The sequence below is a fragment of the Somniosus microcephalus genome, unplaced genomic scaffold, assembly GCF_052327205.1.
Source record: "Somniosus microcephalus isolate GS21.2 unplaced genomic scaffold, FLI_Smic_1.0 scaffold63, whole genome shotgun sequence".
NCBI lineage: Eukaryota > Metazoa > Chordata > Chondrichthyes > Squaliformes > Somniosidae > Somniosus > Somniosus microcephalus.
This window is the reverse complement of record NW_028225250.1, coordinates 1-14,926: the sequence shown is the minus strand read 5'-3', so window position 1 is coordinate 14,926 and position 14,926 is coordinate 1. Positions and strand designations below refer to the sequence as shown.

General features: G+C 52.6%; 5 non-coding genes across 5 annotated transcripts; all 5 read left to right on the top strand.

Annotated features, from left to right (window-relative positions):
- Positions 1-5,931: 5,931 nt before the first annotated feature.
- Positions 5,932-6,023, top strand: trnay-gua (transfer RNA tyrosine (anticodon GUA)). Its single transcript is given in 2 exon segments — positions 5,932-5,968; positions 5,988-6,023. It is a non-coding gene; the product is annotated as a tRNA-Tyr (tRNA).
- A 2,409-nt stretch (positions 6,024-8,432) lies between these two features.
- Positions 8,433-8,524, top strand: trnay-gua (transfer RNA tyrosine (anticodon GUA)). The gene is given in 2 exon segments: positions 8,433-8,469; positions 8,489-8,524. It is a non-coding gene; the product is annotated as a tRNA-Tyr (tRNA).
- A 2,411-nt stretch (positions 8,525-10,935) lies between these two features.
- On the top strand, positions 10,936-11,027 carry trnay-gua (transfer RNA tyrosine (anticodon GUA)). Its single transcript is given in 2 exon segments — positions 10,936-10,972; positions 10,992-11,027. It is a non-coding gene; the product is annotated as a tRNA-Tyr (tRNA).
- A 1,159-nt stretch (positions 11,028-12,186) lies between these two features.
- On the top strand, positions 12,187-12,278 carry trnay-aua (transfer RNA tyrosine (anticodon AUA)). Its single transcript is given in 2 exon segments — positions 12,187-12,223; positions 12,243-12,278. It is a non-coding gene; the product is annotated as a tRNA-Tyr (tRNA).
- Positions 12,279-13,437: 1,159 nt separating this feature from the next.
- trnay-gua (transfer RNA tyrosine (anticodon GUA)) lies at positions 13,438-13,529 on the top strand. The gene is given in 2 exon segments: positions 13,438-13,474; positions 13,494-13,529. It is a non-coding gene; the product is annotated as a tRNA-Tyr (tRNA).
- The last annotated feature ends 1,397 nt before the right edge of the window (positions 13,530-14,926 follow it).

Sequence of the window (14,926 nt, the reverse complement as noted above, 5' to 3'; positions counted from 1 at the left end):
TTCAGGCAAAAGAAGTCGTCTATCAGCCAGACAGCGCTCTCGGCTGCTCCCTCACGCTCGGGACGGCCGCCACTTTCCGCTCACCTCGCTTCCCTGCCGCAGTCTCGGGATCTTCTCGGCTTCTTTCATCGTTGCTGTGGCTTCACGTCCTACTGCTGCTCGGCAACGCCGATTGGAACAAAGTATTTAATGAAGTCAAGGAGTGGGCCGATCCTCAAGCAGGATTTCTCTGCCGGTCGCGGAGCAGCGTGGCGGCGAGTGCGAAGAGGCTACTGAGGAGCAAACTAAAGCACCATACATAAAGCGACTGGGGAATTAGCTCAAATGGTAGAGCGCTCGCTTAGCATGTGAGAGGTAGCGGGATCGATGCCCGCATTCTCCACTTTCCTTTTGGCTTAGAGCAATTATTCAGAACGAAATGGGCTCTCGCGTCACTGAACCCCTGTCAGACGGGAAAAACGGACAGCAAATCTTTTTCTGCCATGTCGTCAGCAAGATTTCTTGCTTTTCACATCCAGCAAAGGTGAGAGAAGCCCAAAAAACGACTTTGCCAGCACTGACGCCTTCTCCGAAGATTCAACTCAGGATCTTCGCATTAGGAGACTGACGTGCTGCCTGCTGCGCTGAGAAGGCACTTGCCATGCAAGCGGCCAGGCAGCGCTGCCATGTAGGGCATCTTGCAAGGTGTTTACATTTATAACGCGCTGTTTGCAAAAAACTCCAGCCAGATAGGAGTCAAACCTACAATCTTCTGATTTGTAGTCAGACGTGTTATCCAGGCTGTGGAGAGTAGCTGGCAGCTCACAGTCCCACCAACGCTGCGGCACGAGCAGGTACCGATGACGCGCACGTGACTCCGCCAGGCCAGAAGCGTCAAAATGCGCACGGCAAACTATCGGCAAACAAAAGCACTTTTGCCGCTTCCCTTCGATAGCTCAGCTGGTAGAGCGGAAGACTGTAGTGGAATATAAAGCAAAGTCATCCTTAGGTCGCTGGTTCAATTCCGGCTCGAAGGAGCTCGCGTGCTTTTGCAGTAAGCGGGTGGTAAGCAGCATTTCGCTCAAAGCTCCTCTCTTCACTTTATAGTGCATCATGTTGCCACGAAGGCACAAGACACCTCTTTTTCTTGTCTCGAACTTTAATGCTCTCTGCGTCCACCAGCACACAGCTGTTTTGCTTGAGCATTTGTGTCTGCTCACCAGCAGGGAGTGCCATTGAGCAGCAACACTTTGAAACACTCAGCACTCACTTTCAGGCAAAAGAAGTCGTCTATCAGCCAGACAGCGCTCTCGGCTGCTCCCTCACGCTCGGGACGGCCGCCACTTTCCGCTCACCTCGCTTCCCTGCCGCAGTCTCGGGATCTTCTCGGCTTCTTTCATCGTTGCTGTGGCTTCACGTCCTACTGCTGCTCGGCAACGCCGATTGGAGCAAAGTATTTAATGAAGTCAAGGAGTGGGCCGATCCTCAAGCAGGATTTCTCTGCCGGTCGCGGAGCAGCGTGGCGGCGAGTGCGAAGAGGCTACTGAGGAGCAAACTAAAGCACCATACGTAAAGCGACTGGGGAATTAGCTCAAATGGTAGAGCGCTCGCTTAGCATGTGAGAGGTAGCGGGATCGATGCCTGCCTTCTCCACTTTCCTTTTGGCTTAGAGCAATTATTCAGAACGAAATGGGCTCTCGCGTCACTGAACCCCTGTCAGACGGGAAAAACGGACAGCAAATCTTTTTCTGCCATGTCGTCAGCAAGATTTCTTGCTTTTCACATCCAGCAAAGGTGAGAGAAACCCAAAAAACGACTTTGCCAGCACTGACGCCTTCTCCGAAGATTCAACTCAGGATCTTCGCATTAGGAGACTGACGTGCTGCCTGCTGCGCTGAGAAGGCACTTGCCATGCAAGCGGCCAGGCAGCGCTGCCATGTAGGGCATCTTGCAAGGTGTTTACATTTATAACGCGCTGTTTGCAAAAAACTCCGAGCCAGATAGGAGTCAAACCTACAATCTTCTGATTTGTAGTCAGACGTGTTATCCAGGCTGTGGAGAGTAGCTGGCAGCTCACAGTCCCACCAACGCTGCGGCACGAGCAGGTACCGATGACGCGCACGTGACTCCGCCAGGCCAGAAGCGTCAAAATGCGCACGGCAAACTATCGGCAAACAAAAGCACCTTTGCCGCATCCCTTCGATAGCTCAGCTGGTAGAGCAGAGGACTGTAGTGGAATACAAAGTCAAAGTCATCCTTAGGTTGCTGGTTCGATTCCGGCTCGAAACAGCTCGCGTGCTTTTGCAGTAAGCGGGTGGTAAGCAGCATTTCGCTCAAAGCTCCTCTCTTCACTTTTTCGTGCATCATGTTGCCACGAAGGCCCAAGACACCTCTTTTTCTTGTCTCGAACTTTAATGCTCTCTGCGTCCACCAGCACACAGCTGTTTTGCTTGAGCATTTGTGTCTGCTCACCAGCAGGGAGTGCCATTGAGCAGCAACACTTTGAAACACTCAGCACTCACTTTCAGGCAAAAGAAGTCGTCTATCAGTCAGACAGCGCTCTCGGCTGCCACCTCACGCTCGGGACGGCCGCCACTTTCCGCTCACCTCGCTTCCCTGCCGCAGTCTCGGGATCTTCTCGGCTTCTTTCATCGTTGCTGTGGCTTCACGTCCTACTGCTGCTCGGCAACGCCGATTGGAGCAAAGTATTTAATGAAGTCAAGGAGTGGGCCGATCCTCAAGCAGGATTTCTCTGCCGGTCGCGGAGCAGCGTGGCGGCGAGTGCGAAGAGGCTACTGAGGAGCAAACTAACGCACCATGCACAAAGCGACCGGGGAATTAGCTCAAATGGTAGAGCGCTCGCTTAGCATGTGAGAGGTAGCGGGATCGATGCCCGCATTCTCCACTTTCCTTTTGGCTTCGAGCAATTATTCAGAACGAAATGGGCTCTCGCGTCACTGAACCCCTGTCAGACGGGAAAAACGGACAGCAAATCTTTTTCTGCCATGTCGTCAGCAAGATTTCTTGCTTTTCACATCCAGCAAAGGTGAGAGAAGCCCAAAAAACGACTTTGCCAGCACTGACGCCTTCTCCGAAGATTCAACTCAGGATCTTCGCATTAGGAGACTGACGTGCTGCCTGCTGCGCTGAGAAGGCACTTGCCATGCAAGCGGCCAGGCAGCGCTGCCATGTAGGGCATCTTGCAAGGTGTTTACATTTATAACGCGCTGTTTGCAAAAAACTCCGAGCCAGATAGGAGTCAAACCTACAATCTTCTGATTTGTAGTCAGACGTGTTATCCAGGCTGTGGAGAGTAGCTGGCAGCTCACAGTCCCACCAACGCTGCGGCACGAGCAGGTACCGATGACGCGCACGTGACTCCGCCAGGCCAGAAGCGTCAAAATGCGCACGGCAAACTATCGGCAAACAAAAGCACCTTTGCCGCTTCCCTTCGATAGCTCAGCTGGTAGAGCGGAGGACTGTAGTGGAATGCAAAGTCAAAGTCATCCTTAGGTCGCTGGTTCAATTCCGGCTCGAAACAGCTCGTGTGCTTTTGCAGTAAGCGGGTGGTAAGCAGCATTTCGCTCAAAGCTCCTCTCTTCACTTTATAGTGCATCATGTTGCCACGAAGGCACAAGACACCTCTTTTTCTTGTCTCGAACTTTAATGCTCTCTGCGTCCACCAGCACACAGCTGTTTTGCTTGAGCATTTGTGTCTGCTCACCAGCAGGGAGTGCCATTGAGCAGCAACACTTTGAAACACTCAGCACTCACTTTCAGGCAAAAGAAGTCGTCTATCAGTCAGACAGCGCTCTCGGCTGCCCCCTCACGCTCGGGACGGCCGCCACTTTCCGCTCACCTCGCTTCCCTGCCGCAGTCTCGGGATCTTCTCGGCTTCTTTCATCGTTGCTGTGGCTTCACGTCCTACTGCTGCTCGGCAACGCCGATTGGAGCAAAGTATTTAATGAAGTCAAGGAGTGGGCCGATCCTCAAGCAGGATTTCTCTGCCGGTCGCGGAGCAGCGTGGCGGCGAGTGCGAAGAGGCTACTGAGGAGCAAACTAAAGCACCATACATAAAGCGACTGGGGAATTAGCTCAAATGGTAGAGCGCTCGCTTAGCATGTGAGAGGTAGCGGGATCGATGCCCGCATTCTCCACTTTCCTTTTGGCTTAGAGCAATTATTCAGAACGAAATGGGCTCTCGCGTCACTGAACCCCTGTCAGACGGGAAAAACGGACAGCAAATCTTTTTCTGCCATGTCGTCAGCAAGATTTCTTGCTTTTCACATCCAGCAAAGGTGAGAGAAGCCCAAAAAACGACTTTGAAAGCACTGACGCCTTCTCCGAAGATTCAACTCAGGATCTTCGCATTAGGAGACTGACGTGCTGCCTGCTGCGCTGAGAAGGCACTTGCCATGCAAGCGGCCAGGCAGCGCTGCCATGTAGGGCATCTTGCAAGGTGTTTACATTTATAACGCGCTGTTTGCAAAAAACTCCGAGCCAGATAGGAGTCAAACCTACAATCTTCTGATTTGTAGTCAGACGCGTTATCCAGGCTGTGGAGAGTAGCTGGCAGCTCACAGTCCCACCAACGCTGCGGCACGAGCAGGTACCGATGACGCGCACGTGACTCCGCCAGGCCAGAAGCGTCAAAATGCGCACGGCAAACTATCGGCAAACAAAAGCACCTTTGCCGCTTCCCTTCGATAGCTCAGCAGGTAGAGCGGAGGACTGTAGTGGAATACAAAGTCAAAGTCATCCTTAGGTCGCTGGTTCAATTCCGGCTCGAAACAGCTCGCGTGCTTTTGCAGTAAGCGGGTGGTAAGCAGCATTTCGCTCAAAGCTCCTCTCTTCACTTTATAGTGCATCATGTTGCCACGAAGGCACAAGACACCTCTTTTTCTTGTCTCGAACTTTAATGCTCTCTGCGTCCACCAGCACACAGCTGTTTTGCTTGAGCATTTGTGTCTGCTCACCAGCAGGGAGTGCGACTGAGCAGCAACACTTTGAAACACTCAGCACTCACTTTCAGGCAAAAGAAGTCGTCTATCAGTCAGACAGCGCTCTCGGCTGCCCCCTCACGCTCGGGACGGCCGCCACTTTCCGCTCACCTCGCTTCCCTGCCGCAGTCTCGGGATCTTCTCGGCTTCTTTCATCGTTGCTGTGGCTTCACGTCCTACTGCTGCTCGGCAACGCCGATTGGAGCAAAGTATTTAATGAAGTCAAGGAGTGGGCCGATCCTCAAGCAGGATTTCTCTGCCGGTCGCGGAGCAGCGTGGCGGCGAGTGCGAAGAGGCTACTGAGGAGCAAACTAACGCACCATGCGCAAAGCGACCGGGGAATTAGCTCAAATGGTAGAGCGCTCGCTTAGCATGTGAGAGGTAGCGGGATCGATGCCCGCATTCTCCACTTTCCTTTTGGCTTAGAGCAATTATTCAGAACGAAATGGGCTCTCGCGTCACTGAACCCCTGTCAGACGGGAAAAACGGACAGCAAATCTTTTTCTGCCATGTCGTCAGCAAGATTTCTTGCTTTTCACATCCAGCAAAGGTGAGAGAAGCCCAAAAAACGACTTTGCCAGCACTGACGCCTTCTCCGAAGATTCAACTCAGGATCTTCGCATTAGGAGACTGACGTGCTGCCTGCTGCGCTGAGAAGGCACTTGCCATGCAAGCGGCCAGGCAGCGCTGCCATGTAGGGCATCTTGCAAGGTGTTTACATTTATAACGCGCTGTTTGCAAAAAACTCCGAGCCAGATAGGAGTCAAACCTACAATCTTCTGATTTGTAGTCAGACGTGTTATCCAGGCTGTGGAGAGTAGCTGGCAGCTCACAGTCCCACCAACGCTGCGGCACGAGCAGGTACCGATGACGCGCACGTGACTCCGCCAGGCCAGAAGCGTCAAAATGCGCACGGCAAACTATCGGCAAACAAAAGCATCTTTGGCGCTTCCCTTCGATAGCTCAGCTGGTAGAGCGGAGGACTGTAGTGGAATATAAAGCAAAGTCATCCTTAGGTCGCTGGTTCAATTCCGGCTCGAAGGAGCTCGCGTGCTTTTGCAGTAAGCGGGTGGTAAGCAGCATTTCGCTCAAAGCTCCTCTCTTCACTTTATAGAGCATCATGTTGCCACGAAGGCACAAGACACCTCTTTTTCTTGTCTCGAACTTTAATGCTCTCTGCGTCCACCAGCACACAGCTGTTTTGCTTGAGCATTTGTGTCTGCTCACCAGCAGGGAGTGCCATTGAGCAGCAACACTTTGAAACACTCAGCACTCACTTTCAGGCAAAAGAAGTCGTCTATCAGCCAGACAGCGCTCTCGGCTGCTCCCTCACGCTCGGGACGGCCGCCACTTTCCGCTCACCTCGCTTCCCTGCCGCAGTCTCGGGATCTTCTCGGCTTCTTTCATCGTTGCTGTGGCTTCACGTCCTACTGCTGCTCGGCAACGCCGATTGGAACAAAGTATTTAATGAAGTCAAGGAGTGGGCCGATCCTCAAGCAGGATTTCTCTGCCGGTCGCGGAGCAGCGTGGCGGCGAGTGCGAAGAGGCTACTGAGGAGCAAACTAAAGCACCATACATAAAGCGACTGGGGAATTAGCTCAAATGGTAGAGCGCTCGCTTAGCATGTGAGAGGTAGCGGGATCGATGCCCGCATTCTCCACTTTCCTTTTGGCTTAGAGCAATTATTCAGAACGAAATGGGCTCTCGCGTCACTGAACCCCTGTCAGACGGGAAAAACGGACAGCAAATCTTTTTCTGCCATGTCGTCAGCAAGATTTCTTGCTTTTCACATCCAGCAAAGGTGAGAGAAGCCCAAAAAACGACTTTGCCAGCACTGACGCCTTCTCCGAAGATTCAACTCAGGATCTTCGCATTAGGAGACTGACGTGCTGCCTGCTGCGCTGAGAAGGCACTTGCCATGCAAGCGGCCAGGCAGCGCTGCCATGTAGGGCATCTTGCAAGGTGTTTACATTTATAACGCGCTGTTTGCAAAAAACTCCAGCCAGATAGGAGTCAAACCTACAATCTTCTGATTTGTAGTCAGACGTGTTATCCAGGCTGTGGAGAGTAGCTGGCAGCTCACAGTCCCACCAACGCTGCGGCACGAGCAGGTACCGATGACGCGCACGTGACTCCGCCAGGCCAGAAGCGTCAAAATGCGCACGGCAAACTATCGGCAAACAAAAGCACTTTTGCCGCTTCCCTTCGATAGCTCAGCTGGTAGAGCGGAAGACTGTAGTGGAATATAAAGCAAAGTCATCCTTAGGTCGCTGGTTCAATTCCGGCTCGAAGGAGCTCGCGTGCTTTTGCAGTAAGCGGGTGGTAAGCAGCATTTCGCTCAAAGCTCCTCTCTTCACTTTATAGTGCATCATGTTGCCACGAAGGCACAAGACACCTCTTTTTCTTGTCTCGAACTTTAATGCTCTCTGCGTCCACCAGCACACAGCTGTTTTGCTTGAGCATTTGTGTCTGCTCACCAGCAGGGAGTGCCATTGAGCAGCAACACTTTGAAACACTCAGCACTCACTTTCAGGCAAAAGAAGTCGTCTATCAGCCAGACAGCGCTCTCGGCTGCTCCCTCACGCTCGGGACGGCCGCCACTTTCCGCTCACCTCGCTTCCCTGCCGCAGTCTCGGGATCTTCTCGGCTTCTTTCATCGTTGCTGTGGCTTCACGTCCTACTGCTGCTCGGCAACGCCGATTGGAGCAAAGTATTTAATGAAGTCAAGGAGTGGGCCGATCCTCAAGCAGGATTTCTCTGCCGGTCGCGGAGCAGCGTGGCGGCGAGTGCGAAGAGGCTACTGAGGAGCAAACTAAAGCACCATACGTAAAGCGACTGGGGAATTAGCTCAAATGGTAGAGCGCTCGCTTAGCATGTGAGAGGTAGCGGGATCGATGCCTGCCTTCTCCACTTTCCTTTTGGCTTAGAGCAATTATTCAGAACGAAATGGGCTCTCGCGTCACTGAACCCCTGTCAGACGGGAAAAACGGACAGCAAATCTTTTTCTGCCATGTCGTCAGCAAGATTTCTTGCTTTTCACATCCAGCAAAGGTGAGAGAAACCCAAAAAACGACTTTGCCAGCACTGACGCCTTCTCCGAAGATTCAACTCAGGATCTTCGCATTAGGAGACTGACGTGCTGCCTGCTGCGCTGAGAAGGCACTTGCCATGCAAGCGGCCAGGCAGCGCTGCCATGTAGGGCATCTTGCAAGGTGTTTACATTTATAACGCGCTGTTTGCAAAAAACTCCGAGCCAGATAGGAGTCAAACCTACAATCTTCTGATTTGTAGTCAGACGTGTTATCCAGGCTGTGGAGAGTAGCTGGCAGCTCACAGTCCCACCAACGCTGCGGCACGAGCAGGTACCGATGACGCGCACGTGACTCCGCCAGGCCAGAAGCGTCAAAATGCGCACGGCAAACTATCGGCAAACAAAAGCACCTTTGCCGCTTCCCTTCGATAGCTCAGCTGGTAGAGCGGAGGACTGTAGTGGAATATAAAGCAAAGTCATCCTTAGGTCGCTGGTTCAATTCCGGCTCGAAGGAGCTCGCGTGCTTTTGCAGTAAGCGGGTGGTAAGCAGCATTTCGCTCAAAGCTCCTCTCTTCACTTTATAGTGCATCATGTTGCCACGAAGGCACAAGACACCTCTTTTTCTTGTCTCGAACTTTAATGCTCTCTGCGTCCACCAGCACACAGCTGTTTTGCTTGAGCATTTGTGTCTGCTCACCAGCAGGGAGTGCCATTGAGCAGCAACACTTTGAAACACTCAGCACTCACTTTCAGGCAAAAGAAGTCGTCTATCAGCCAGACAGCGCTCTCGGCTGCTCCCTCACGCTCGGGACGGCCGCCACTTTCCGCTCACCTCGCTTCCCTGCCGCAGTCTCGGGATCTTCTCGGCTTCTTTCATCGTTGCTGTGGCTTCACGTCCTACTGCTGCTCGGCAACGCCGATTGGAGCAAAGTATTTAATGAAGTCAAGGAGTGGGCCGATCCTCAAGCAGGATTTCTCTGCCGGTCGCGGAGCAGCGTGGCGGCGAGTGCGAAGAGGCTACTGAGGAGCAAACTAAAGCACCATACATAAAGCGACTGGGGAATTAGCTCAAATGGTAGAGCGCTCGCTTAGCATGTGAGAGGTAGCGGGATCGATGCCCGCATTCTCCACTTTCCTTTTGGCTTAGAGCAATTATTCAGAACGAAATGGGCTCTCGCGTCACTGAACCCCTGTCAGACGGGAAAAACGGACAGCAAATCTTTTTCTGCCATGTCGTCAGCAAGATTTCTTGCTTTTCACATCCAGCAAAGGTGAGAGAAACCCAAGAAACGACTTTGCCAGCACTGACGCCTTCTCCGAAGATTCAACTCAGTATCTTCGCATTAGGAGACTGACGTGCTGCCTGGTGCACTGAGAAGGCACTTGCCATGCAAGCGGCCAGGCAGCGCTGCCATGTAGGGCATCTTGCAAGGTGTTTACATTTATAACGCGCTGTTTGCAAAAAACTCCGAGCCAGATAGGAGTCAAACCTACAATCTTCTGATTTGTAGTCAGACGCGTTATCCAGGCTGTGGAGAGTAGCTGGCAGCTCACAGTCCCACCAACGCTGCGGCACGAGCAGGTACCGATGACGCGCACGTGACTCCGCCAGGCCAGAAGCGTCAAAATGCGCACGGCAAACTATCGGCAAACAAAAGCACCTTTGCCGCATCCCTTCGATAGCTCAGCTGGTAGAGCAGAGGACTGTAGTGGAATACAAAGTCAAAGTCATCCTTAGGTTGCTGGTTCGATTCCGGCTCGAAACAGCTCGCGTGCTTTTGCAGTAAGCGGGTGGTAAGCAGCATTTCGCTCAAAGCTCCTCTCTTCACTTTTTCGTGCATCATGTTGCCACGAAGGCCCAAGACACCTCTTTTTCTTGTCTCGAACTTTAATGCTCTCTGCGTCCACCAGCACACAGCTGTTTTGCTTGAGCATTTGTGTCTGCTCACCAGCAGGGAGTGCCATTGAGCAGCAACACTTTGAAACACTCAGCACTCACTTTCAGGCAAAAGAAGTCGTCTATCAGTCAGACAGCGCTCTCGGCTGCCACCTCACGCTCGGGACGGCCGCCACTTTCCGCTCACCTCGCTTCCCTGCCGCAGTCTCGGGATCTTCTCGGCTTCTTTCATCGTTGCTGTGGCTTCACGTCCTACTGCTGCTCGGCAACGCCGATTGGAGCAAAGTATTTAATGAAGTCAAGGAGTGGGCCGATCCTCAAGCAGGATTTCTCTGCCGGTCGCGGAGCAGCGTGGCGGCGAGTGCGAAGAGGCTACTGAGGAGCAAACTAACGCACCATGCACAAAGCGACCGGGGAATTAGCTCAAATGGTAGAGCGCTCGCTTAGCATGTGAGAGGTAGCGGGATCGATGCCCGCATTCTCCACTTTCCTTTTGGCTTCGAGCAATTATTCAGAACGAAATGGGCTCTCGCGTCACTGAACCCCTGTCAGACGGGAAAAACGGACAGCAAATCTTTTTCTGCCATGTCGTCAGCAAGATTTCTTGCTTTTCACATCCAGCAAAGGTGAGAGAAGCCCAAAAAACGACTTTGCCAGCACTGACGCCTTCTCCGAAGATTCAACTCAGGATCTTCGCATTAGGAGACTGACGTGCTGCCTGCTGCGCTGAGAAGGCACTTGCCATGCAAGCGGCCAGGCAGCGCTGCCATGTAGGGCATCTTGCAAGGTGTTTACATTTATAACGCGCTGTTTGCAAAAAACTCCGAGCCAGATAGGAGTCAAACCTACAATCTTCTGATTTGTAGTCAGACGTGTTATCCAGGCTGTGGAGAGTAGCTGGCAGCTCACAGTCCCACCAACGCTGCGGCACGAGCAGGTACCGATGACGCGCACGTGACTCCGCCAGGCCAGAAGCGTCAAAATGCGCACGGCAAACTATCGGCAAACAAAAGCACCTTTGCCGCTTCCCTTCGATAGCTCAGCTGGTAGAGCGGAGGACTGTAGTGGAATATAAAGCAAAGTCATCCTTAGGTCGCTGGTTCAATTCCGGCTCGAAGGAGCTCGCGTGCTTTTGCAGTAAGCGGGTGGTAAGCAGCATTTCGCTCAAAGCTCCTCTCTTCACTTTTTCGTGCATCATGTTGCCACGAAGGCACAAGACACCTCTTTTTCTTGTCTCGAACTTTAATGCTCTCTGCGTCCACCAGCACACAGCTGTTTTGCTTGAGCATTTGTGTCTGCTCACCAGCAGGGAGTGCCATTGAGCAGCAACACTTTGAAACACTCAGCACTCACTTTCAGGCAAAAGAAGTCGTCTATCAGTCAGACAGCGCTCTCGGCTGCCCCCTCACGCTCGGGACGGCCGCCACTTTCCGCTCACCTCGCTTCCCTGCCGCAGTCTCGGGATCTTCTCGGCTTCTTTCATCGTTGCTGTGGCTTCACGTCCTACTGCTGCTCGGCAACGCCGATTGGAGCAAAGTATTTAATGAAGTCAAGGAGTGGGCCGATCCTCAAGCAGGATTTCTCTGCCGGTCGCGGAGCAGCGTGGCGGCGAGTGCGAAGAGGCTACTGAGGAGCAAACTAACGCACCATGCACAAAGCGACCGGGGAATTAGCTCAAATGGTAGAGCGCTCGCTTAGCATGTGAGAGGTAGCGGGATCGATGCCCGCATTCTCCACTTTCCTTTTGGCTTAGAGCAATTATTCAGAACGAAATGGGCTCTCGCGTCACTGAACCCCTGTCAGACGGGAAAAACGGACAGCAAATCTTTTTCTGCCATGTCGTCAGCAAGATTTCTTGCTTTTCACATCCAGCAAAGGTGAGAGAAGCCCAAAAAACGACTTTGCCAGCACTGACGCCTTCTCCGAAGATTCAACTCAGGATCTTCGCATTAGGAGACTGACGTGCTGCCTGCTGCGCTGAGAAGGCACTTGCCATGCAAGCGGCCAGGCAGCGCTGCCATGTAGGGCATCTTGCAAGGTGTTTACATTTATAACGCGCTGTTTGCAAAAAACTCCGAGCCAGATAGGAGTCAAACCTACAATCTTCTGATTTGTAGTCAGACGTGTTATCCAGGCTGTGGAGAGTAGCTGGCAGCTCACAGTCCCACCAACGCTGCGGCACGAGCAGGTACCGATGACGCGCACGTGACTCCGCCAGGCCAGAAGCGTCAAAATGCGCACGGCAAACTATCGGCAAACAAAAGCACTTTTGCCGCTTCCCTTCGATAGCTCAGCTGGTAGAGCGGAAGACTATAGTGGAATATAAAGCAAAGTCATCCTTAGGTCGCTGGTTCAATTCCGGCTCGAAGGAGCTCGCGTGCTTTTGCAGTAAGCGGGTGGTAAGCAGCATTTCGCTCAAAGCTCCTCTCTTCACTTTATAGTGCATCATGTTGCCACGAAGGCACAAGACACCTCTTTTTCTTGTCTCGAACTTTAATGCTCTCTGCGTCCACCAGCACACAGCTGTTTTGCTTGAGCATTTGTGTCTGCTCACCAGCAGGGAGTGCCATTGAGCAGCAACACTTTGAAACACTCAGCACTCACTTTCAGGCAAAAGAAGTCGTCTATCAGCCAGACAGCGCTCTCGGCTGCTCCCTCACGCTCGGGACGGCCGCCACTTTCCGCTCACCTCGCTTCCCTGCCGCAGTCTCGGGATCTTCTCGGCTTCTTTCATCGTTGCTGTGGCTTCACGTCCTACTGCTGCTCGGCAACGCCGATTGGAGCAAAGTATTTAATGAAGTCAAGGAGTGGGCCGATCCTCAAGCAGGATTTCTCTGCCGGTCGCGGAGCAGCGTGGCGGCGAGTGCGAAGAGGCTACTGAGGAGCAAACTAAAGCACCATATGTAAAGCGACTGGGGAATTAGCTCAAATGGTAGAGCTCTCGCTTAGCATGTGAGAGGTAGCGGGATCGATGCCTGCCTTCTCCACTTTCCTTTTGGCTTAGAGCAATTATTCACAACGAAATGGGCTCTCGCGTCACTGAACCCCTGTCAGACGGGAAAAACGGACAGCAAATCTTTTTCTGCCATGTCGTCAGCAAGATTTCTTGCTTTTCACATCCAGCAAAGGTGAGAGAAACCCAAAAAACGACTTTGCCAGCACTGACGCCTTCTCCGAAGATTCAACTCAGGATCTTCGCATTAGGAGACTGACGTGCTGCCTGCTGCGCTGAGAAGGCACTTGCCATGCAAGCGGCCAGGCAGCGCTGCCATGTAGGGCATCTTGCAAGGTGTTTACATTTATAACGCGCTGTTTGCAAAAAACTCCGAGCCAGATAGGAGTCAAACCTACAATCTTCTGATTTGTAGTCAGACGTGTTATCCAGGCTGTGGAGAGTAGCTGGCAGCTCACAGTCCCACCAACGCTGCGGCACGAGCAGGTACCGATGACGCGCACGTGACTCCGCCAGGCCAGAAGCGTCAAAATGCGCACGGCAAACTATCGGCAAACAAAAGCACCTTTGCCGCTTCCCTTCGATAGCTCAGCTGGTAGAGCGGAGGACTGTAGTGGAATATAAAGCAAAGTCATCCTTAGGTCGCTGGTTCAATTCCGGCTCGAAGGAGCTCGCGTGCTTTTGCAGTAAGCGGGTGGTAAGCAGCATTTCGCTCAAAGCTCCTCTCTTCACTTTATAGTGCATCATGTTGCCACGAAGGCACAAGACACCTCTTTTTCTTGTCTCGAACTTTAATGCTCTCTGCGTCCACCAGCACACAGCTGTTTTGCTTGAGCATTTGTGTCTGCTCACCAGCAGGGAGTGCCATTGAGCAGCAACACTTTGAAACACTCAGCACTCACTTTCAGGCAAAAGAAGTCGTCTATCAGCCAGACAGCGCTCTCGGCTGCTCCCTCACGCTCGGGACGGCCGCCACTTTCCGCTCACCTCGCTTCCCTGCCGCAGTCTCGGGATCTTCTCGGCTTCTTTCATCGTTGCTGTGGCTTCACGTCCTACTGCTGCTCGGCAACGCCGATTGGAGCAAAGTATTTAATGAAGTCAAGGAGTGGGCCGATCCTCAAGCAGGATTTCTCTGCCGGTCGCGGAGCAGCGTGGCGGCGAGTGCGAAGAGGCTACTGAGGAGCAAACTAAAGCACCATACATAAAGCGACTGGGGAATTAGCTCAAATGGTAGAGCGCTCGCTTAGCATGTGAGAGGTAGCGGGATCGATGCCCGCATTCTCCACTTTCCTTTTGGCTTAGAGCAATTATTCAGAACGAAATGGGCTCTCGCGTCACTGAACCCCTGTCAGACGGGAAAAACGGACAGCAAATCTTTTTCTGCCATGTCGTCAGCAAGATTTCTTGCTTTTCACATCCAGCAAAGGTGAGAGAAACCCAAGAAACGACTTTGCCAGCACTGACGCCTTCTCCGAAGATTCAACTCAGTATCTTCGCATTAGGAGACTGACGTGCTGCCTGCTGCACTGAGAAGGCACTTGCCATGCAAGCGGCCAGGCAGCGCTGCCATGTAGGGCATCTTGCAAGGTGTTTACATTTATAACGCGCTGTTTGCAAAAAACTCCGAGCCAGATAGGAGTCAAACCTACAATCTTCTGATTTGTAGTCAGACGCGTTATCCAGGCTGTGGAGAGTAGCTGGCAGCTCACAGTCCCACCAACGCTGCGGCACGAGCAGGTACCGATGACGCGCACGTGACTCCGCCAGGCCAGAAGCGTCAAAATGCGCACGGCAAACTATCGGCAAACAAAAGCACCTTTGCCGCTTCCCTTCGATAGCTCAGCTGGTAGAGCAGAGGACTGTAGTGGAATACAAAGTCAAAGTCATCCTTAGGTTGCTGGTTCGATTCCGGCTCGAAACAGCTCGTGTGCTTTTGCAGTAAGCGGGTGGTAAGCAGCATTTCGCTCAAAGCTCCTCTCTTCACTTTTTCGTGCATCATGTTGCCACGAAGGCACAAGACACCTCTTTTTCTTGTCTCGAACTTTAATGCTCTCTGCGTCCACCAG